Genomic DNA, 24,305 nt, shown 5'->3' on the forward strand with positions numbered 1-24,305 from the left:
GCCCTGGCAGCACCTGCCCCAGAGGGGGTTCTAAGGAGCCAATGAGATACTGAGTGTTAGGTTCAGCACAGTACTGAACTAGCAGCACCCACTGTATGAGGCTGTTATTAGCATCTGCACAGGGTAAAGTCATTCCATCCCATTAAGCATGCATCAAGCACATGGTGCTCTATACCTAATCTGACAGCCTCCATTGCAGAATAACTCACCAACTCCCTTCTTTCAAAGGCTGTGCTATCCTAAATCTCTCTTGCTGCAGAGTATGTACATCTTTACAGAATCACCATGAAGGATCTCTTCTTTAAAATAACGAGGACAATTATTTGGACCATACAGTGATAAAATATTTCAATCCAAAAATCATAAAGATTCAGGACAGTGAGAATACCAGATTGTCATCAAACCTATAACTCTGTTTTATTTTAATAGTCATTAAGCCCGTGTTTTCACAAATATTCCTTCTGTGTTCTCTAAGAAGTAATACCATTCTCTCTATTGAAAGATAAGGAAACATGAAACACAAAATTATTAGCTCAGTATCACAGGTGCCAAACATCAGATCCAAAGTGTCCTCATATTCTCACTCCCCTTGGTGTTCCACAGGCAAAGATATTATCCACAAACAGACAGCTGAACAACTATGGGATGGGAGGAATTAACTGATCTAAGCCTTCCTTATCCGGTTTCCCTTTTTCCTTCTGCCTTCTCCACTCATAAAAAAAAAAAAAAATCTACATTTGTTTCTTCAAAACATAGATCATTTGTGTTTGGGGGAACAGAAAGGAGGTCGTTTTCTAAGTAACACTGGGGCCTTTTGCCCTAAATCTCATGAATGGTTTTCGTAAACGATCATGTTTGTGTGCTTCTGTATTTAGAGTATCAAATCCTCCACCATAGGCATGGAGGGGAATGGGGAAGAAGGGGATAAATGACACAATAAGAAAACAAACTTTGCATCCCACAAAGAGGAGGCCTCTTGAACATCCCTCTGGTTAGTTCGTCCCCAGCACCCAAGAAAACGAAAGCTTTTACTTAGGCCACATACTTTGTGTCCACAGCTGGCATCTTTTCAACCTGCCACCTCTTCCTTCTTAGGTGTCTTCAGTGCCACGGTGGCAGCTGCCAGCCCTCCACTACCAACCATCCAGCCATTCCAGCAGCTACCACCAACCTCACCGCCCCACACCCTCCACCACCTCCATCCATGACTCCAACTACCATGACCACCACATCCACCTACCTGCACTGCATATGACTTTTTCCCATATCTGTTCTAACTTCCTCAATAACTTTTTTTTTTTAAACAGAATCTCACTTCGTCACCCAGGCTGGAGTATAATGGCACAATCTCTGCTCACTGCAACCTCCACTTCCCAGGTTCGAGCGATTCTCCTGCCTCAGCCTCCTGTGTAGCTGGGATTACAGGCACTTGCCATGACATCCAGCTAATTTTTGTATTTTCGTGAAGACAGGATTTCACCATGTTGGCCAGGCTAGTCTCGAACTCCTGACCTGCCTGCCTTGGCCTCCCAAAGTTCTGGGATTACAGGTGTGAGCCACTGTGCCTGGCCTCTCAGTAACTTTTCAATCACCAGTCACATACTCCACCTCTTGCCCCTAAATCTGGCCCCAAAGTATTACCACATCCCACTTAGCCTGTATTTGTCAACCAATATCTATCAGATATACATTAACAGCAACATAATAGCTTTTTGTTTTATCAGAAGATTAATTACAAAAGTTTGTAAGCAATGAAGAACCATCCATTACGAATGCACTCAACATTCTGAAAGCAAATCTCTTTTACTGGGAAAAACAATCCAAGTTTAAATTGTCTTTGAAAACAAGAACTTCACACAGGTGGTGATCTATAGAATGAAGCTTTCGTTATTTAAGTAGGGCAAATCTGAAAGCACATACTATAAATCACCACATGGCAGAAACTCAGTCATAAATTTAGTTAAAGCACATTTTGGGTGTTTCTTTCCTCGTTTTTGCCCTAGAAAGCTCAAGCTACCCCTTTGGGATGCCAAACCTATAGCTACTGTGCTTCTGATTAAGTTTCTTTCAAGTCTCCCAAAGCCAAACCTCAAACTCTTGTTTCTATCCTCTGTCCCCTATGACTAGACCTTAATAAAAAGTGTCCCTCCTTAGAGTCTATCATAAGTTGAATCTCAACAAAGCAGAGCCAGACTGCCAGTTGCTCAGGTTGTGCACTGCGGAAGAGCACCACGTTTAAGGAGGCAATTGTCTCATCATGAGCATCTCTCTACTCATTTAAAAGTTATTTGTATTTTTATTAAAACTTAGATGATTTAAAGATGGGTAATTTGATTATTTATATTACAATTTCCCAGCATATGGCAATAAAGTGTCTTGTTCTAAAAATCAGTATAGCTCACTAATTCCTCATCAGATAGGAGTGAAATGTCTTACAGAGGGGTGCCTTTGTCCAATTTGTACAAAGCGCCATATGGGCTAGCAGCAGCCATCAGAAAAGCTTCTCTCAAACGTTTTAAGCTTTCTGTGGTCTTGGCTGTTCACTAAAGCTTCTGCTCTTAGTTTAATGGACTGTTTGCATTGCATTCACTTTTTTCCTCCCAGTCTGGTCTTTTTCTCCAGTAACTTCAGCTATCAAGTACATCCCCTACTTAAAGCTCATGTCCCACCTCTATCCATCAATATTACTAAACACCGGTGGCTCTGTAATCCCAGCACTTTGGGAGGCCAAGGCAGTAGGATCACAAGGTCAGGATATCAAGACCATCCTGGCTAACATGGTGAACTCCTGTCTCGACTAAAAATACAAAAAATTAGCCAGGCGTGGTGGCATGTGCCTGTAGTCCCAGGTACTCAGGAGGCTGAGGCAGGAGAACTGCTTGAACCCAGGAGGCAGAGGTTGCAGTCAGCCAAGATCGCACGACTGCACTCCGGCCAGAGCAACAGAAAGACTCTCAAAAAAAAAAAAAAAAGAAAGAAAGAAAGAAATTACTAAACAAATGTTAACAATAACATGACCCTTTGTTACATAAGATTAATTACTACTAAGGTGTCCATTCCAAACAACCTCTACCAATTTAAAATCATTAACACGTTACTTGAACTCAGTCAATATCTAACTAGATTCCTCACCACTTAAAAACAATTAAGCTTTCAAATGACAATTTATTTTCATTGACTTGTTTCATTAATAATATCATTTAAAAAAAAAAACTGCCATCAGCTATTTACCTTGAGTATCAGGAAGTAAACAACATTTGAGAGACAATTACAGACATAAATCAAATGGAATAATAAATCAAGTAGAATCTTCATGAACTCACCCTGCTCGCCAGAAAATGAGTTTTACTGCCATTGGTGACAATTGGCCCTAGTAGACAATCCAGCTGTGGAAACCTTAAAAAGAAAAAGATACAGGAAAATTCAGGAGAAAGATTCGGGAAAGCATAAAAAGTAATTTCATTATAATAGGTCTTCTTACCAAAACATATAGTTCAGAAGTCCTTGAATCTATGCAATAATTATACAACAGATAAACTTCATAACTGGAGGTGCTTCATCAACTCACCATTTTTTCCACTGGCTGAGTCTAGGATTTCAGAGATACTTAATCTTGTTTTCAGATTAATCCTCATGGATTAGATGACTTCAATTTTCTTTCTATATTAATCCCTCAAGCAGTTAATGATCTGAAAACTTATTCTTAAATACACCATATAAATGAAGTATCTTAAGGACTTAAGACAGATCTTTTGTCAGGGGAAGAATACCTCTGATATATGAATAATCATGTCCATTTTCTAGATCTTAATTTTCTCATTATGTGCCAAATTTATACTGTCATGCTTATTTTCTTCTAATTCTGAAGCAATAAAAAAAACAGGAACTATGAAGCCTACAATATTAACAATATTAATATTAATTAAATCCTTAAGGAAACATTAATTCAAAAAATCAGCAACTTGCTCTCTTCTCCAAATTGTCCAACAGGAAGATCGGTTGTTCGTGTAGAAAAGAGACAAATTTTCCTCCCAAATGTTACTGGCATAGACACCACAGAACACCTGCTATTTGGAGGCTGACTTATACAAAATTGCTGACATTTAACCATTTTTTTTAACCTACATGTATGGCAATTTCATAATTTCTCCAAACAAAAAAATAAACAGGATTGAAAACCCCAGTGATTATGAAACCATTAAATTTTCTAACTACCTATTGCTCAACATACATCATGTTTCTGAGCAACATCAATGGTTTGGGTATTATCAAACAATTCCATTCCAACTTATCAGCAATGGTACCTAAAAGATAAGAAAGGAATTGCCTCCAGCAGGGGGCTTATCTGTATCTTTTCAATTCTTTCTTCCCACCCAGTCCCCATTTACTTCCAACCCTCAGCATCCCCCTGGCAACCTAAGACTCTTTTCCAAGAGCACAGATGTGACAGAAAGAAAAGCTGAGAGCTGGAAGACAAAAAACGTGAGAGGGACGATGCTGATCTCTAACAGGGGCAGGTGAAAGGGAAAGCAGGCCAGAGCAAGCAAGGGACAAGATGCAGGGGGCAGATGGATGCAGGAATAAGATGCAGAAGGAAGCATGCAGAAGACCCGCCCACTGGCTCAGGACAGGCATGGCCAGGAACGCACCCCACACAGGTCCAAGCCCAAGTCTATGGGGCAATGAAGGAAACATTTACTTCTGTCTTGCAATAAATGTATTAACACATCTATTTTAGGACCTACCACAACTACCACCAGCAGCACAACAGCATCACGACCACCCTACCAAAATGTTAATTTGAAGCATGCATAACACCAATGGAAATAAAAACCAGGGTAATCGAGGCCATGTAGGTACCCCAGGTATAGAAAATTCACAAGTTCCCAAAGTGTGTTTTCTTCTGAGAAGGAGTAGAAAGGGTTTAAATAATTTTCCCTCCCACCAGGAGACCCATTAAATCAGCAGCCTACTATAAATTGTTTTGTTTTTGCATGAAAAAGTAGCCAGCTGGAAAATAAACTTTTTATTTTTTAGATTAATTATGTGAGTATAAAATGTAGGATCAAAATCAGCATTCTGTGACACAGTCACAGAATGGTGGCCACAAAGTCACAGTTGACATGCTAGATGAAACCTGTCACTTTGTTCACATCCAATCAGAATCTTTAAAACACGTAAGACCATGAAATGAAACGCAAGCAGAGTAAATCTGACATTCAGAGGCACTCTGTGTTGTTCCAATAGTGACTTTCCCCTTAAAACGGAGATATTTGGATCTACTGTGGACCACTATAGGGTTGATGGCAAATGTATCATGATGGCATTGATAGTACTAATTGTAACCAAAAAAAAAAAAAAAAAAAGGAAAATTGTCATTATTATCATTTTGGGTATGTCACAGATAAAGAACTGCAAATAGAACAGCTCTGAATTAATAGACCAATTGGAATTATACTTCACGTTATGAAAGAGTTAGAAAGTGACTTTATGCTAATACACATATTAAATAAGGGTGCGAACAAAATTAAGGAGTACTGGCTAAGGTCTGTGAAGTAGATATATTCATGTGTAGAAGCTGTCAGGTACCATTTCAATGAGGCCAATCTATGAAGAGCCACCTAAGAACCAACTGGTCAACCTCAAACAGAGGAGCCCTAGACCACTAGTAAATTACCACTGTAATCAGAATACGGTCTGCAGACCATTAGCCAGGAAACAGTACATGGAAGCTGGCGTAAGAGGCAGGAAGAGCTGATGCTACTGAATGGCCCAGAGTCCTAGATAAGCACTGAGGAAGTGAACTCCGCACGTTGGTATACAAACCCAAAACAGGTGGCTGCATAATAATCACAGAGGGAATTTGTTAAACATAGATTTGTTACATAAATTCCTAGACACCACCCTGAAGGCTGATTGCTGTGCTCCAACAATTCATATTCTTGAAAGCTTTCCCTGGGTACTGCTGTAGCACGACCACATTGAAAAACAGGGGCTAGGGCAACAGAAGGACACTACCAGTGAAGCAGTCTCTTGATTCACCGGAAGTCTGAGCTGGACCATCAGGCATGCTTCATATACTAGTTCACTTAATCTTCATAGCAACAGCTTGAGTAGATTTCAATCACCCAATGTTGCACAATAGGAGACTAAGGGGGAAGATCTGAAAGGTCAGTAACTTGCCCAAGGTAACAATTGAAGAAAGATCAAATCTCACCTCATCACTTACTTCTTGAAGCTCTTCTGTGGGTCTTCACTGCTTAATATGAAAGGCATTCTGAAGCCCCTTGCAGGTCCCCTCAAATAACACGGCCCTCAGCTCCAGCTCAGCCACACCACCCTTTCAGCCACCCAACCCTGCTCCAAGTTATTAGCAGTTTCCTGGGCAGTTCTGTTGCAAGCCTCCCTGCCCTTGCTCCTGCCTCCTACTAGAATGCCTCTGCCCTCATCTACCTCCTCTTCCAAGATGGAGCTCAGACCTCTCCTCCTCGCAAAGCCCTTCCTGACCATCACTAACTCCTTCACAGATAGAACTGACCACTTCCTTCCGTGGGTCCTGAAATAATTAGAACAATAAAACATGATACTTCTCTCCAGTATTCATATGCCTGACCCTATATAGAAATAGACTATGATTTTTGAGAACAGATGTTAGTAAATATTTTAAGAATAAATAAATGCAGTGCTAGAGCCAAAGCCAGAATTTGAATCTGGATGCAACTCAAAACCAGTATACCACGCTGTGTGTCTGAAAGCCTTGCATCTACTTTCAAGAAAATCACTCTTACTGTCAAGATAGTAGCCACTCAGCCAGGGTGGCCAATGAGCACTTGAAATGTTTCTAAACTGAGATGTGCTCTAAGTATGAAATACGTTATTTTGAGGATTCAACATGAAAAAATGTAAAATGGTACTTCAGGTTATATAAAATACATTAAAATTAACTCCATGTTTCCTTTTGATTTTTAAATGCAGTTACTAGAAAACAGAAAATTACATATATAGCTCACATTATATTTCTACTGAACAGAACTATATCCTATAAAGTATACCTTTTCTCTTCCTTATTAATAAATCCATGGACATGATGCTAAGCAGAATTTAACCTTTCCTAATGCCATAGAGCCAGAGCATCAGAGACTGCACCACAGTGCTGAAGAGCATGGCCCTGCTAAACACACAGAGTTTGTCCCTCCACTTCAAGCTCACAGAATATTGTTTTCAGAGTTCTAGCAAGTCACTAAGCTCCTACTCTACTACAGCTTCTGGCACTTCACATGTAACTCCTCAGGTTTCTAATCGTCCGATCAAGATATTTTACTGAAATCTGAGGCAGCAGGTTGGTAGGGAAAAGCAGGGCAGGATCAAGGCAAGGCAGAGCATCTGCCTTAGAGGGAACTAAAAAAGTCAGAAATTGAAGATAAACAATTTCTTAAATAACAGCTTTACTGATATGTAACCCAGATACCATAAAATTCAACATCTTAAAAGGTACAATTCAATGTTTTTTATCATATTTACGAGGTCATGTAATCATCACCACTATCAAATTCCAGAACATTTTCCTCATCCCCAAAAGAAATCCATACTATTAGCAGATATTCCACAGTCCTCCTTAGCCCACTCTTGGACAACCAATACTGTAAACTACTCTGTCACTTGAATTTGCGTATTCTGAATACTTGATATGAATAGAATCATATAACATGTGGTCTTTTGTGTCTGGCTTCTTTCAAATAACAAAATGCTTTCAAAGTTCAGCTATGTTGTACCAGGAATCAGTACTTCACTGCTTTTGATGGCTGAATAATATTCTATTGTATGAATATGCCACATCTTATTTAACTATAAATCAGATGATGGACATCTGGATTGTTTCCAGTTTGAGGCTACTATGTACACATTCATATGCAAGTTTTTTATGTAGATGTAAGTTTTCAATTATCTTGAGTATACACTTAGGAATAGAGTTTCTGGGTCATGCTGTTACTCCATGCCTATAATTTGAGTAACTATCAACTGTTTCCCAAAATGACTGTACCATTTCACAGTTTCTCCTGCAAGTACCAGGGTCCTTGCATTTCCATGTCTTCCCATTTAACTTTGTCTTTTTAATTTTAGCCATCTCAGATGTGTAGTGCTATCTTACTGTGACTTCAATTTGCATTTCCCTAATGACTAATGTAGACTCCCTTTCCATATGCTTATTGGCCGCTTGTATATCTTCTTTGGAAACATGTCAACTCAAATCCTTGTCCAATTTTTAATTGGGTTATTTGTCCTTATCACCCCCCCAAAAAAGTTATACAGTTGAGTATAACTATTTTTTATATATTCTGGATACAAGATCCTTATTAGATATATAATTCGCAAAAATTTAATCTCATTCTTTGGGTTGCCTTTTCTCTTTTCTTGATGATATCCTCTGAAGGAAACAATTTATAATTTTTATTAAGACTAATCTATATATTCATCACTCCTGCTTTTGGTGTCACGTATAAGAAAATATTGCCTAATCCAAGATCATAAAGATTTACTCTCTTTTTCTGAGGCTTACTGTTTTATATTATAAAGTCAGTAATCCATTTTGAGTTACTTTTGTATATGGTATGAAATAGGATACAACTTCATTCTTTTACATAAAGGCATCCATTTATTCCAGCACCATTCATTAAAAAGATCATTCGTTCTTCCTTGTATTATCTTGTCACCCTTTTGAAAACCAAGTAATCATAAATGCAAGGGTTTGCTTCTGGGCCTTATGGATCAACCTTATACCACTGAACTATAATGATATAATTTGCCTACACCAGTGTCTTTTATTACCTTAACTTTGTGTTAAGTTTTGAACTTGGGACATGTGATTCCCTCAACTTTGTTCTGCTTTTTCAGGATTGCACTGACTATTCTGGGTCTCTTGTATTTCTATATCAATTTCAGGATCAGCTTTTCAACTTATTAGGGGGGAAAAGCCTGTTTTTGATAGACATTACATTAAATCTACAGATCAATTTAGGAAGTGTTGTCACCTTAATAATATTGTCTTCCAGTCCATGAACACAGGATGTCTTTCCATTTATGTATGTTATCTTTAATTCCTTTTAACAATGTTTTGCAGTTTTTAGTGTACAAGTCCTGAACATCTTTTGTTAACTTTATTCCTAAATATCTAATTCTGTTTTGTATACATTTACTATTATAAATGGAAATTCTCGTATTGTTAAGTGCATAGAAATACAATTGATTTTTATTAATCTTATATACGGCCACCTTACTGAACTTGTTTTTTAGTTCTCACAGTCTGTGTATAGAATCCTTAGAATTTTCTACATACAAGATCATGTCATCTGCAAAGAGATCATTTTACTTCTTCCCTTCCAATCTAGATGACTTTTCTTTTTCTTGCCTCATTGCCTTGGCTAGAACATTCAGTATTATGTTGAATAAATGTGAAAAGAGTAGACATCCTTGCCTCCTTATTTTAGAAGAAAAAGAGTGTTTCACAAGTATGATGTTAGCTGTGAGTTTTTCATAGATTCCCTTCATTAGGTCATGGAAGTTTCCTTCAATTCCTAGTTTTGTTTCTTTATCATAAAGTGCTGCTGGACATTGTCAAGTGGTTCTTTTTTTTCTGTTTCTACTAAAATGATTATGGGGCGTTTCTGTATTTTATTCTATTAATATGGTATAATAAATTGATTTTCAGATGTTAAACCAACCTTGCCTTCCTCAGATAAATCCCACTTACTCACAGTATACAATCTTTTTATAAGTTGCAGATTTTTCTATCTATATTCTTAAAGAATAACAGCCTATGTTTTTCTTGTGATGTCTTTGGCTTTTGTATCAAAGTACTATTGGTCTCAAAGAATAAGCCTAGAATGTTCCCTCCTCGTCTATCTTCTTGAAAAAAACTAGGCAAAACTGCCATTATTTCTTTAAACATTTGGTAGAATTTACCAGTGAAGCCATCCCAGCCTGGGCTTTTCTTCGTGAAAAAATGTTTGATTACCAATTCAATCTCCTTTCTCATTATAGGTCACTTCAGATCTGCTCTTTCTTCTTGAATCAGTTTGGTAGTATGTGTCTTCCTGGAAATTTACCCATTTCATTTAGGTTATACAATTTATTGAAATAAATTTACTCATAATGTTCTTATTTTATTTCTCTAAAGTGGTAGTGATTCTCCTTCTTTATTCTGATTTTAATCATTGAGTCTTCTCTCTTTTTCTATTAGTTAGGTAAAGGTTTCTCAATTTTGCTGATCTTTTCAAAAGACAATTTTTTTGTTTTTATTAATTTTTTCTATTGTTTTTCTATTTTCTAATTTACTTCTGTTCCCATTCTTACTATAGTTTATATTGTTTACTTATTTTATTTATGTTATATATTATATATTTATATTTGTTATCTATAATATATAATTTATATTATATATATTTATATTACATATTTACTATTTAGTTTGCTCTTCTTTCTTTATATTATCAAGGTGAAAAGTTAGGTTGTTGGTTTGAGATCTTTTTTTTGTTAATATAGTCATTAACAGCTAAAAAAAAAAAAATCCTGTAAATACTGATTTCGTTGCCTCTCAGAAGTTTTAGTATGTTCTGTTTTTGTTTTCATTCATCTCCAACTATTTTCTAACTTGCTCTGTGATATCTTCTTTAACCCACTAGGAGTGTTTAAATTTCCACATTTTCTGTGTTTCTGAAATTTCCTTCTACTCTTGATTTCTAACATCATTCCACTGTGGTCAACGAACATATTCTGTATTATTTTACTCTTTTAAATTCATTGAAACTTGTTCTGTGACCTATTGTGCAGTCTATTTTAAAGAATTTTCTATAGGCATTTAAGAACAATGTATATTCTGCTACCATTGGGTGGTCTTTAGGTGTCTGTTAATTCCAGTTGGTTTATACAGTCCTTTTATTTCCTTGCTGATCTTCAGCAAGAAAATAAGATCTTCTCAGTTTCAACCCATTATTGAAAATGAGGTGTTCAGGCCAGACACAGTGGCTCACACCTGTAATGCCAGAACTTTAGGAGGCTGAGGCAGGCAGATCACCTGAGTTCCTGGCCAACATAGTGAAACCTTGTCCATATATATATATATATATATATATATATATATATATATATATATAAGCCAGGCATGGTAGCATGCACCTGTAGCCTCTGCTACTTGGGAAGCTGAGGCAAGAGAATCACTTGAACACAGGAGGCAGAGATTACAGTGAACCGAGATGGCACCACTGCACTCCAGCCTGAGCAACAGAGCAAGATTCTGCCTCCAAAATAAAATGAGATATTGAAATCTCCAAATACTACTGTTGAATTTTCTATTTCTTTTTTCAATTCTATTAGTTTCTGCTTCACATATTTAGGGGATCTACTCTTAAATACACATATGTTCATATTTGACTTCCTGATGAATTAATCCCTTTAACAACAAGTAATGAACTTCTTTGTCTTCTGTAGTAACTTTTGACTAACAATCTCTTTCACTTCATATCAGTATACCCATTCCAGTTCTCCTTTTATTGCTATTTTCATGCTATATCTTATTCTATTATTTTACTTTCAAAGTATTTGTGTCTTCATATATAAAGTGAGTCTGGTGAATGGCATATAGTTGAGTCATGTTTATTTCATATTTATTTAATTCATTCTACCAATCTGTGCCTTTTGACCAGTGTTTAGTTCATTTATAGTTAATGTAGTAACTCAAAATGGCAGGATTTACATCTGCCATTTTGCTATTTATTGTCTGCTATGTCTTATGTCTTTTTGTTTCTCTATTACTGCCCTCTTTTGTGTTAAATGGATATTTTTCAGCATATTCTCATTCCCTGTTTCTTTTACTATAAATTTTTGTTATTTTATTAGTGGTTTGTACTCTTTTATATTTACCTATATAATTACCTTTACTGCTACTCTTTATTTTTTCCTGTGGATTTGTGTTACTGACTTGTCTTCTTCAGTTACTAACTGAAAGACCCTCTTTAATATTTCTTGTAGGGCCAGTCTGCTAGTGGCAAATTCTCTGTTTTTGTTTTTCTGAGACATCTTAATTTTTCATTCTTTTTTTTTGAATTAACAGTTTCGCTGGACATAGAATTTTTGACTGGCAGACAAATTTTTGCCTTTCAGGATTTTGAATACATCATTCCACTATCTTCTAGCTTCCACAGTTTCTGATAAGTCAACTGTTAATCTTATTGAAGATCCCTCCACATGATTATTTACTTCTCTCTTGCTACTTGAGTTTTTGTCCATTTCCTCAAGTAGTCTTTCTGTTCCCTATCCCTCATTCTTCTCCTTTTGAGACTTCGATCATACATATGTTGGCATTCATAATGGTACCCTATATCTGATGTTCCGTTCATTTTTCTTCATTCTTTTGACTTTCTGTTCCTCATAGTATATAATTTCAATTGATTTATTTTAAAGTTTGCTGATTCTTTCTTCTGCTAATTCAAATCTGTTGATGAGCCTCTCTAGTAAATTTTTTCAATTCAATCATACTTTTCAATTCCATAATTTCTATTTTGTTCCTTTTTTAATAATTTCCCATTTTTAGATTGATATTCTCTATTTGATGAGACATCATTTCCACACTTTAATTCTTCAGACAAGGTTTCCTTTAGCTCTTTGAACATATTTATAATAGCTGATTTTAAATGTTTGTCTAATAAGTGAAGTATCTGGACTCGCTCAGGGATATTTTTTATTGTTTTTCCTGTTATGGCCCATATGTTACTGTCTGCATGTGGAAATTTTATGTTGAAAACTGGATTTTTTTAATGTGGAAACTCTAGAAATAAGATTTCACCCAGCATAAAGGTTTGTTGTTATATTTGTTGCTATTATTGTCTCTATTGCTGTTTGTCTAGTTCCCAAGCTAATTATGTAAAGTCTACTTTCTTTGTCACCTGCAGCTGCTGAAGTCTAACTTCAGTGATCAGCTGATGATGAAACAGATTTATTTAAATGTCTTGAACCAATATACATCGCAGGCTTTGCTGAGGGGTTTTGTGTGTTGCAGGATGGGGTACATGCTTTCAACACTCCAGCAGATAGCTTACAACTCTTAGACTTCTCTTCCTACTTTACTTATGGAAAGCCTCATTGTTATCCTGAGATGACATATTAGGGCCTTCTTAAGTATTTCCTGGACATATGTACGTGGGCCTTCTAGATTCCAAAGACTGTGTCAAAGCTTTTTAACATAGATATCTCCTTTTCTGATTTTTCAAGTTTTTTGGTTAACCCCAACTGGTATCACTGCCTTAGGAAGCTGAGATATTAAATAATTACTGCTGATTGTTTTCCACAAATGGAAAAACTAGCTTTGAGAATGGAGTTTTTTTAGGAAGCTTCTAGACCAATCATACAGTAACAATTTTCTGAGACTGGGGATCCTGGAGGGCTTCAAATCTGTTTTGTCCCTTTCAGTGGCTTCTAGGCTATTCGTTTTGAAGGCTACCATGGAGGTGGGGAGGAAGGAATGGGAATAAGGTAAGTTTAAATGTCACAAAGTTGACTGTTCTTAGTGAGATTCAGTACTTTTTCTTGAATAAATAGTCCTCAGATTGTAGTAAACTCTTGGTTAATTTCCACCATTCCAAAATGGCTTATTTTGATATTTTTGCCAGTGTTTTCATTGCTGTTGTGCAGGAGAGACTTTTCAGAATGTCCTTACTCCAATAATTCAGATGTGCTTCCAAGATAAATAATACCTTAATGCAATACTTTTTAAAAATCAAAATTAATGTAAAAAAAATCCATGATGAACAATAAATCCACGATGAACAAAACTTTAAATACAGATAGGATCTGTAACAGTGCTGTTCCAAACAAAACTGCAGACTGACACAAAAGGAAAAATTGGTAATACTGATCCCGTTTTCCTTTAAAATTTTGATATTTTGTTCATTATGAATTTTTTGTGTCAATTTTGATATTTTAAACTGCATAAAATTTTTATGTGTATTACTGAGTGTTTTGGTGTCCCTTAAATTTTGTGCCTGAGGCAAGTGCTCAACTTGCCTCTCTCTAGTGCTGATCCTGGAGAAATCTAGTTGCAGGCTACATTTCTGCTTTCATTGCTATTCTCTAAACTGATATTAAGGCTAACTCACATTTATATTTTATCCAATATCTTGTGCTATTATCAAAATTAAAATCCTAAAACCTAGCATAAAAAATTTCAGTATAAAGTTTAGGGGTAGAGGACAATGTAGTTAAAATAACTTCATAAATCTGCTAGTAGTGGCAAATTAGCTCAGTCAATGTAAAACTAATTACTAGCTGCCAGTTAAACTAATACGAGGTGGATCTTTAAAAAAAAAAGAAAGAATACTTGCTAGAGTCTTCAGAAAATTAAATGTAATGTTTGGCATGTTCACTGTACAAACTTCCAAAGATATCACGTAACACTAATAGAAAATGCATCAGGCTTAGAAACATTCATTTCAACCAAAATTATTCTGCTACATGATTTCAGTTCTCAAATTAACTTCCCCTGAAGTAAACCAATAGTAATACAAGAATTAGAAGCAAAAAATGTGTTTGGCTTAATATATGGCAACATTTGCAACCTGAGAACACAATTATTTGTGTGTAGAAAAACACTGCCTGTCTTGAGAAGCTATTTGGAATGAGTAATGTCAAACAGCTTAGGACAAAGATAATTAATTCTGGATGATTTGAGATTACTTCTCCCGTATTTATAGAAATAGTGTTCATATTAAGTTTTTAGATCAGTACTTTACAGTAGTAACCTGATGAAGTGTGGAAAATAAACTTTTCTATTAAGAGTTTATTATTTGCTTCTCCTGTTTTATCATCATTTATTATAATCCATGGCTCTATATTCCATGCTTTTTTCCATTGTACTTTTGGGAAAAAGCACTTAAAATCACTGTATCGATATTAGCCTGTTTCTGGACAAATGTATTTGCCTTATTACTGTCTTTATAGATGCTAATGCACTATGTTGGCTTTTCATTTCTCCAAGCTGAGTCAAACTTTCTAAAGTCAATATCGGACAGTCATCAATACTGGTTTGACCCTAATCACATACACTGCTGACTTACCTAGAATGACTGTGTGTACACACTGTTTTGTTTTTCTATGGGAACTGAACCTACTGGTTCAATGCATCTAAGGTAAACAGAGTAAAAAGACTAATAAGAAGAGGACCTCAGAAATCATACAGCCCATCCTCTCTGGGACAAGGGAAGTACATTTGCCTGAAAGACAATAATCTTATTTTTTAACTCTCTTAACAGATAAAATACCTCCTCTTCTTCTGTCTAGTCTAACTGATAATAAAATATAAAATAGAAATAAGAGACCAGGCCAGGCGCCGTGGCTCACGCCTGTAATCCCAGCACTTCGGGAGGCCAAGGCAGGTGGATCACGTGAGATCAGGAGTTCAAGACCAGCCTAACCAACATGGAGAAAACCCATCTCTACTAAAAATAAAAAATTAGCCAGGCATGGTGGTGCATGCCTACAATCCCAGCTACTTGGGAGGCTGAGGCAGGAGAATCGCTTGAACCCAGGAGGCGGAGGTTGTGGTGAGCCAAGATCGTGCTATTGCACTCCAGCCTGGGCAACAAGAGAGAAACTCCATCTCAAAAAATAAGAGACCAAAATAATCATTTGTATTTTATCTATTCATTCATCTAATCATTCATTTTAAATTAAAAACAATTTATTTTTATTGATTTATTTACTTATTTAGCAGATATGACCATCTATCTAGAAAATCCAAGAAAAATAACAAGGTCAGAATCACTAAGAGTCTGAAAAGTGCCTGGTTACAACACATTTTAGAATAGCTTCCTATGTATAAATTATTAGTTACATATAATACAATCAACATGTAGAATATATACAACCAATTGGAAGATGGTCCATTTACAAAAGCTAAAGAAGAGTATCAAATACCCAGGAATGACCTTAAGTCCCTCATTTTCCAAACATAATAGGGCACGTGAGAGAAGCTTTCAAAGTAAGAGACCGCATGAAGTCATGACAGGCACAGAGAAGAGTCTGAAATATCAGACTCCTATAAATGCCACTTCCCTAATGCCAGCTGCATACGCTCACTCAAGCTGCTGTGCTGCTCTCTACCCACCAGCAAACAATCCAAGGAACCTCTATATGAGAGATTTCTGCTTTGGTTGTTGAGAGTTTAAAATGGGTATATGCTAACACCTTAAAAAAGGAAACAGCTCTCCCATCCTGGTTCCATATCCCTGTCCCCATGAGTACAGGAAGGCTAGAAGTAAACACCAGCAGTCAGCCCCTGGCTGCTGCTCCCCAATGGCATCTTCACCTTCTCCACTGAGAACTCCATGACAGCCTGCTGACAGGTCCGTGGTGTGTGTGTTTGGGGTGGGAGGGGTGCGGTTCTGGTTAGCAGACATAGGGCAGCCATCTGGACATGCAGGAGCTGAGCAATTTCCCCTCCTCTAACCCTAACCAACGCCGGTCGCCTTTAAGTCAGGGCTTCTCTCTGGCTCAGCTGCACTCAGAAAATTGCTCTAGGTTCTTGACATTAAGACAGTCCTCAAGCAAGAGCATTCCTCAAGCATACCACTGTCAACATCTTTTATACATCATACTTCTGTTTGTTTCTAGGGTGACTGCAGGGATTACAGGCTGGAGTAAGCTTGTCCCCAGCCCCTTTCCTATGACAAGCCAGTGGGAGTCATCCCTGAAAACACATACTCCCCCTTCCTACTCCTGTTCAGGTATGGTCTAGGCTGGATTCCGATGCCCTGGGAGGCCCTCAGTACCAAGCCACCACACCACTAAGGCCCTAAGAACACCACCAGTGCTCATGGGCAGCCTCAGGTGGCTGGAGTCAGGGATGGGACCGCTGTTGTGAGAAAAAGCTGGCCATGAGCATGAGATTCCCCCACTGCAGCCTGCAGCTGCCTCCCTGTGCTCCCCATAAATGCCAGCTGCACTCTGATCGGGTGGCTCACTCTTCCATCTCCTTTAGGGTTCTGCTCAACATCTCCTCTCAGTGAGGCATTCCCTGACCACCCTAGTTGAAATAGCAATTCCCCACCTCTTGCTCCCTCTCCTCCATCTCTTGATTTATTTTCTCCATAGCACTATCCATACCTGATACATTAAGTACTTAACTTCATCTTATCCGTTCCATTACACTGTACGTTCCTCAAGGAACAGTTTTTATTTGCTGCTCCATACATAATAAGTAGAACACTGCCTGACCTGCAGAGACGCTCAAACTTTTTTGCTGGATGGTGCATAAAAAAGAAAAAAAAAAAAGCTGGACACTGGTTAAAGGCAGTAAAGATGGATTTTACCCAGTACTACTGCAGTGAGAGAAAGACTTCAGTGTAGAACTGAGATCAACTCCGATTCGGCTAGAGGTGACTGGGTGCTTTAAAAGGCGAATGAGAAAGTGCGGAAGGGAAATGAGAATGTGTGTGAGCTCAAGCAGGGTCAAGGCCATAGAACACTCCAGCAAGCAGGCAAGGGGGCCTGCCAATGAGATTAGGCCATCTGTGACTGCTAAATGCACTTGTCAAAGTTAGGCTCCTACCCCCCCACAGAGACTAGGGGACAGAGCCCTATCCTTCCTGACAGTTTCATTTCAAAGGAATGGCTCATAGACACTGAGGAAGACACTTCAGGTGGTAGGAGATACACATTACATCTCAAAGGCACAGAGAAAGAATTACAAGTTTTTAATAAACAATCTAACAAAAGGAAAGTCAGGGGCCTATTATCATTTGTACAGGTTAGAACAAAAGATAAATTCTTTGGGGCAGCCTTGAGCTTTTCTAGGTAGGAATGCAAATGAGGTTGGGTCAGCCCAGGAACATGGCCTTAGGCTGCTAGACACCACATTATACGGTTTGGCTGACCCCCACACAAATGTCACCATGAATTGTAGTTCCCATAATCCCGATGTGTCATGAGACGGACTAGGTGGGAGGTAATTTAATCACGGAGGCAATCACCCTCATGCTGTTCTTGTGATACTAAGTTCTTATGAAATCTGATGATTTTTATAAGATGTATTTCCCCCTTTTGCTCATTCTTCTCTCTCCTGCTTCCATGGGAAGAAGAATGTGTTTGCTTCCCCTTCCTCCCCAGCCATGCTGAACTATAAGTCAATTAAACCTCTTTCCTTCATAAATTACCCAGTCTTGGGTATGTCTTTATTAGCAGGGTGAGAACAGGCTAATACACCATGCTAGGGTGTTTTCAAACCCCTTGGAGGGTGGACGCACAGACAAAATTGTTTTTGTTGAAAGCTGCATTTCTTACAGGCCAAGGCTGAGGCCTAGTTGAAAAGAGGGTTCAGGGGAGCCTGATTAAAGTGTGGTCAAAAAAAGAGTCTCTGTGGATGGGTGAGTAGATGGTAGATAAACGACAGATGGATGGATAGATAAGGTATAACGGCTGGTGGGTAGGGTCAAGAATATAAGATCGAAAGGCATCCAAATTCACATAGGAAGTGGAAATCATTTCAGAGCAAAAGGGAAACTCCTTGACTCTTTTCAACAACTCATTTCAAACATGTGTGGTGGATATTATAAGCCTCTCACTTGCTCATAAAAACTGCTAATGGGAACAAGCTGATATTCATCTAGTCCTTCCAAACCTGCATTTGTTTCCTGTAGGATATTTTCCAGGACTGAGTTTGTTTGCTCACTGTTGAAAATTCATATTAGAGACCAATCCTAAGGAGCTTACAGAAGGATCTCCTATGGAGCTGATGCGATCTGTTCCAATTAACATTTTATTAATGAAGCATCTTTCAGTAGGATTTTTCTTCCTTTCCCCTTGGCATCTTGCCTCTGAGAAGAGGAAGAGCTGTAACCCACTTTCCTCCCTTCCCCACCCCGTTTCCATTCTTCTCCATCTCCAGTTCACACACTGAACCAAAACAGTCCCATGCATGCGAGATCACGAGGCAAAGAGCTGGTTCTCCAGGTAAGTGCCTGATTTCAGTGGCTCCACACAGCCCTAGATTATAGCAGTTTGCAGTCTCTCAGAAAGTCAGCTACGATATTGTCTAGACTTCTTTTTTTTTTTTAATCTTTTCGGACAACAAAAATTAAACTAAGAACAGGCAACTTTATAATTTAATATTTGAACATAAGTTGGAGACAGGGATAAATTCAGGGTTTGTGGAACTCTGGGTTTATATAATTGGAGGAGTGGGAGGGTAGAAAGAGTACTCTCCTGGATATGGAGAAATAGGAACGCTTTTACACTGTTGGTGGGAGTGTAAATTAGTTCAACCATTGTGGAAGGCAGTGTGGCGATTCCTCAAGGATCTACAACTAGAAATACCATTTGACCCGGCAATCTCATTACTGGGTATACACCCAAAGGATTATAAATTGATTATAAAGACACATGCACACGTATGTTCATTGTGACACTGTTTACAACAGCAAAGACTTGGAACCAACCCAAATGCCCATCAAAGATAGACTGGATAAAGAAAATGTGGCACATACACACCATGGAATACTATGCAGCCATAAAAAATATGAGTTCATGTCCTTTGCAGGGACACGGATGAATCTGGAAACCATCATTCTCAGCAAACTGATACAAGAACAGAAAACCAAACACCACATGTTCTCACTCATAAATGTCTGTTGAACAATGAGAACCCATGGACACAGGGAAAGGAACATCATACACTGGGGTCTATTGTGAGGTGGGGAGGGGTAACATCAGGAGAAATACCTAATGTAGGTGACGGGGGTATGGAGGCAGCAAACCGCATGGCATGTGTGTATCTATGTAACAATCCTGCAAGATCTGCACATGTACCCCAGAACTTAAAGTAAAAGAAAAAAAAAAGAGTACTCTCCCTATTTAAAAAAAGAATCCAAAAGTACAAATACAAACTCCGGGCTAACCACATGAACACACTGCCAGCGCCCCTCCCAGAGGGCACCAAAGAAGCCTGTGTGAGGGGCCTGAGGCTTAGGTTCATTAGCTCCCCCGTTGATCTGCCTCTGCTAGAAGGCAGAAAGGACTAGAGAGGTTTCTGCCACAGCATTCAAGTCTCTAGAAAATCGCTAAGCCTAACAGTCTTCTATTACATCAATCCCCGAGACACTATTCTTACCTCTCTTTCACAAACCACCATCCCTGCTGTTCCCTCTAATTTGGCAACAGCAATTCATTATAAAAGCGCGTATGCCGGCGTGGGTTTGGGCGTCCTCCTGGATTTGGGCTTTAATAGTCTAGTTCCGTGTCAATTATGTAATAGCCAAAACAGGGAGTTTAATGGAGTACCAAAAGCACAGTCATAGTTCTTACATAAGCCTCATAAACCATCCATAAGATCTGCTCTGAGGTTTGGATATTTGGGATTACATAAGGTAGACAGGAAACATTGACTCAGAGGCCAGGTTTCTTTCTGACTTTAAAAATAATAAAAGCTTTTTTGCATTTCATGTACTAGTTTATAGTGCTATAATAAGCTTTTGATAGGGAAAATAATCTTTCCTATGACTTACTTTATCGTGTAAACATAAAGGAATATCCTGACACTACTACTCAACTTTCGTTGGTACTTCTGCAAATGAAATGTATCACTCGGGATTCCCCTAAGTATTCTACATGGAATTATGAGTCCCTGATAAACATCAACTACTCTTCGCAGGAAAAACAATCAAGAAGGAGCTTGTAGACAAAACAGAAAAGTCTACATGCTATAATTCTTTGATGTGTCTCCTTTCCAATACTATTTTTTCCTTCCCATGTTCCTGACAACATATTTTTGACTTACCTTAAACCACTGTAGCAACATCCAGGCTACAAAGTGAAAAAGCAATGCTCTACAATGGTTCGCACCCCTAGCTACATGTTAGAATCACCAGGAAAGCTTTTTAACATTACAGATATCAAGGCATCACCCCAGACCAATTAGAACAGAATAACGGGTGGAGAGGGGACAAGGGGTGTTCCCAGCTATCAGTATATGTGATGGTTTTTACTTTTGCTTATTTTAGTGGGGGAAAAATAACCATAAATGTACTTGTTTTAGGGCGTGGGGAAAGGGAAGGGAAAAAGAGACAGATACTTTAATAACTGGCAACTCATAACTACTAAGTTTCCACCAGAGATTAAAAATAAAATAATTCAATAGTTTGAAAACTAAAAAGGATATATGCGGGATCTTTTTATCAAATAAGAATTCTCACCAATTCATAATACACTTCGAAAAACCAACTTCTAATGCTTTACAATTCTACCTAATGACTTTTTTTTAAAGGGTCCCATATTATCTTAAAGGGGTATCTCAAGCTAAGACCACTGCTTATCTCCAAGTAAAGTTAAAGCATGACACTCTTCTTGGATGCTTTGGTAATCACACATAACTTTGCCAATGAGCAAATATTTTTTTAAGCACTTATGTAACAGAGAGTACAGGCGCCTTTGGTATCCTGCCAAGAGTACTTCTTTCCGTGTTTGTATTTAAAATAGAATGGTAGTAACATCACTTGTGTGCCTGTAATTCCTTCTGTGCACAGGCTCAGAATGAAAAAAAAAAAAAAAAATGGATGTAGCAAGCCGCTTCGCTGCTTTACCATTATAAAGCTTGAAGAAAATAACACACTCATACTAAATTAAGATCGAAGACACAGACCAAATTATCCAAAGCTGGGGGTGGGTAAGGGAGAACTCGCTTTAACTAACCTACCACCGCGTCTAAAGCAGGGGGTGTTGAACCTGGCAGCAAGCGAAGGTGCCAAAAGAGCTGCAATCCGTCAGCCAGAGCAGGTGATGTGGGCAGGAAGCGTCGGCGCTCTGGAGACGAGAAGCCGAACCAGCTGCGCGCCGCCCAACTCCGCGCACCTGTCTCCGGCGGCTCCAGAGGGCGGGCGGCAGAGCCGGCCGACCCCGCCGGACCGCGCGGCAGAGGATCCGCTCACCTGGATCGCAAAGAGCCGAGACATGTAACGTCCAAGAGGCCACCACTGCCCTCACGGAGACGCTCATCCAGGCTCCGCCACGCTTCCTCCTCCTCTCCAGCGCCAGTTTTCTATTGACCGACAGGTCTGGACTCCGCTAAGCGGTCAAGGGTTTCCGCAGAAGGGGGCAGACAAACTTGCCCGGAGAGCCGGCGGCGGCGGCGCAGGTGGAGCGCGAGGGGCGCCCCCGCACCTGAGCCGCCGACGCTCGCTGTCACCTCCGCCCGCCCACGCCCGCGCCGCGGCGGCGCCCCGCTCCGCGCCCCCGCACTCACCTCGGCGCAGGCACCGCCCAGGCCGCCGCCCCCGCTCGAGCGCCGGGGCGCAGCCGGGGACCGGGGCCGCCCGCACGACGCCCGGGCGCTCCCGGCTTCGCCGCGGCCGCGGCTGCTCCTCCGGCCGCCTCGCCCGGACAAAGGAGAAGCCGAGGGGCCGGCGGCCGCCCAGCCCGAGCTTCGCCCCGCGAGGTGCGGTCCGCGGTGACGGCGGCCGGGCAGCTGGCGGGCCTGAGCGGGAGGCGGCGCGGGGCGGCTGATGCGCGCACCCCCTCCCGGCCGCGGGGAGACGCACACGCCGAGACCCGGGCGCCTCCTCCCGGCCCGCGCTCCGCGCCCCGCGTCGCAGCTCCGCGCCGGGAGCCGCAGCGCCCTCTGCCGACCGCCCCTGCGCCGGCCCCTGCGTGCGTGCCTGTCCGTCCCGGCCCCAGCCCCCAGCCCCGGCCTCTGCAGGTGCCCGAGCGTCGGGCAACCCCAGGAGAAGGAAGGAGTAAGACGGAGCTCCGGGGCAGGCTCCGTGGCAGGCTCCGGGGCAGGCCTCCAGGAATGGGTCCGGCTGTGTTCCGCTTAGAACAGAAGGAGGCGCTTCGAATTAGGGGCTGCAGGAGGCATTGGGGTTCAGCACTGGGAAACTTTGGTGGACGCTAGGGTGCCTGATTCACAGGAGCCCAAAGCCAGTCTCTGAGAAGATTTGCGCAAAAGGCAGGTGTTTCTTTCTAAAATCAGGCTTATTTCTGTTTAATGAGCTCCATATGTGCCTCCCCACTGTCGGAGGGGTTCCACCGAGCCTCGACCGCTCATAAGGTAAATAGACCAGTTAATGATTTTTCAAAGGCCTTTTTCCAGTCCTACCTCAAATGCTCAGGCTCCCCTACACCGTGCACCTGGAAGGTTTGAAAAGGCAAGCCAAACCAGAGGACTTGTGCAGATTCTGATTCAAATAGCAATGGAATAAAGATTTACCATTATAAAGATGAAACGATGTTGCTGCTCTTTGCACTATTTAGGTTGGCTTTTTTTGTTTTTAGGGGATGTCTTTTTCCAAAACACTGTGTTAAGCAATACTTTACGCCAGTTAATTTTTTTTTAACCAACTGGACTACTTGGTGAAGGAAAATCATGAAATGGCACTTTTTTTTTCACACCACTGTCTTTCAAGATTATTCCATCAGATCTTCCTTCTCCCTTGGAAGAATCTAGGGCAAATTTCATAGCTTTTCCTGTCACTTTCAGGTGCTCATAAACAGTCGGATTTGCTGATATTAAAAAGTTCAGTCCAAAACCATCATTCTCAGCAAAGTAACACAAGAACAGAAAACCAAACACCGCATGTTCTCACTCATAGATGGGAGTTGAACATTGAGAACACATGCACACAGGAAGGGGAACATCACAAACCCGAGCCGGGAGGAGGGAGAGGATGGGGAGGGGAGGAATAGCATTAAGAGAAATACCTAATGTAAATGGCAGGTTGATGGGTGCAGCAAACCACCATGGCACATGTATACCTGTGTAACAAACCCGCACATTCTGCACATGTATCCCAGAACTTATAATTAAGTCCAAATCAAAGTTTTAATCGCAAATTAAAATCAAAATCAAAATCAAAGCTTTAATCGCAATCCATTCAACCCTTCCCCACTCACCTCCGATCACCCACCAGACCCCAACTTGACCCAAACTCGGAAGCCTGCATGGAGGAGGGAAACGACCTTTGCATCCTGCTTCTGTCCTCCCCAGCTAGCTCTGTAAAGACTGGTTCCACCGCCAGGCGTGGTGGCTCATGCCTGTAATCCCAGCACTTTGGGAGGCTGAGGTGGGTGGCTTACCTGATGTCAGGAGTTTGAGACCAGCCTGGCCAATATGGTGAAACCCTGTCTCTACTAAAAATACAAAAATTAGCTGGGTGTGGTGACCTGCACCTGTAATTCCAGCTACTCAGGAGAATCTCGAACCCGGAAGGCAGAAGTTGCAATGAGCTGAGATCAGGCTCCTGCACTCCAACCTGGGTCACAGAGCAAGCCTA

The 24,305-nt window shown here is 40.1% G+C and overlaps 1 protein-coding gene across 4 annotated transcripts in view; it reads right to left on the bottom strand.

Annotated features, from left to right (window-relative positions):
- MTUS2 (microtubule associated scaffold protein 2) overlaps positions 1 to 22,543 on the bottom strand; it is a 679,146-nt gene extending 656,603 nt beyond the window's left edge. For 3 of the 4 annotated variants that reach the window (XM_039473210.2, XM_074387899.1, XM_074387900.1), the window contains exons 1-2: positions 21,966 to 22,227; positions 3,324 to 3,396 (exon numbers count right to left, since the gene is read on the bottom strand). The gene's annotated coding sequence lies outside the window, so the exon portion shown is untranslated. Of the gene's footprint in view, positions 1 to 3,323; positions 3,397 to 21,965; positions 22,228 to 22,279 lie in introns of those variants that run through there. The other variant, XM_074387901.1, reaches the window with a different exon arrangement.
- Positions 22,544 to 24,305: the final 1,762 nt, after the last annotated feature.

Source organism: Saimiri boliviensis, chromosome 16 (assembly GCF_048565385.1).
Source record: "Saimiri boliviensis isolate mSaiBol1 chromosome 16, mSaiBol1.pri, whole genome shotgun sequence".
NCBI lineage: Eukaryota > Metazoa > Chordata > Mammalia > Primates > Cebidae > Saimiri > Saimiri boliviensis.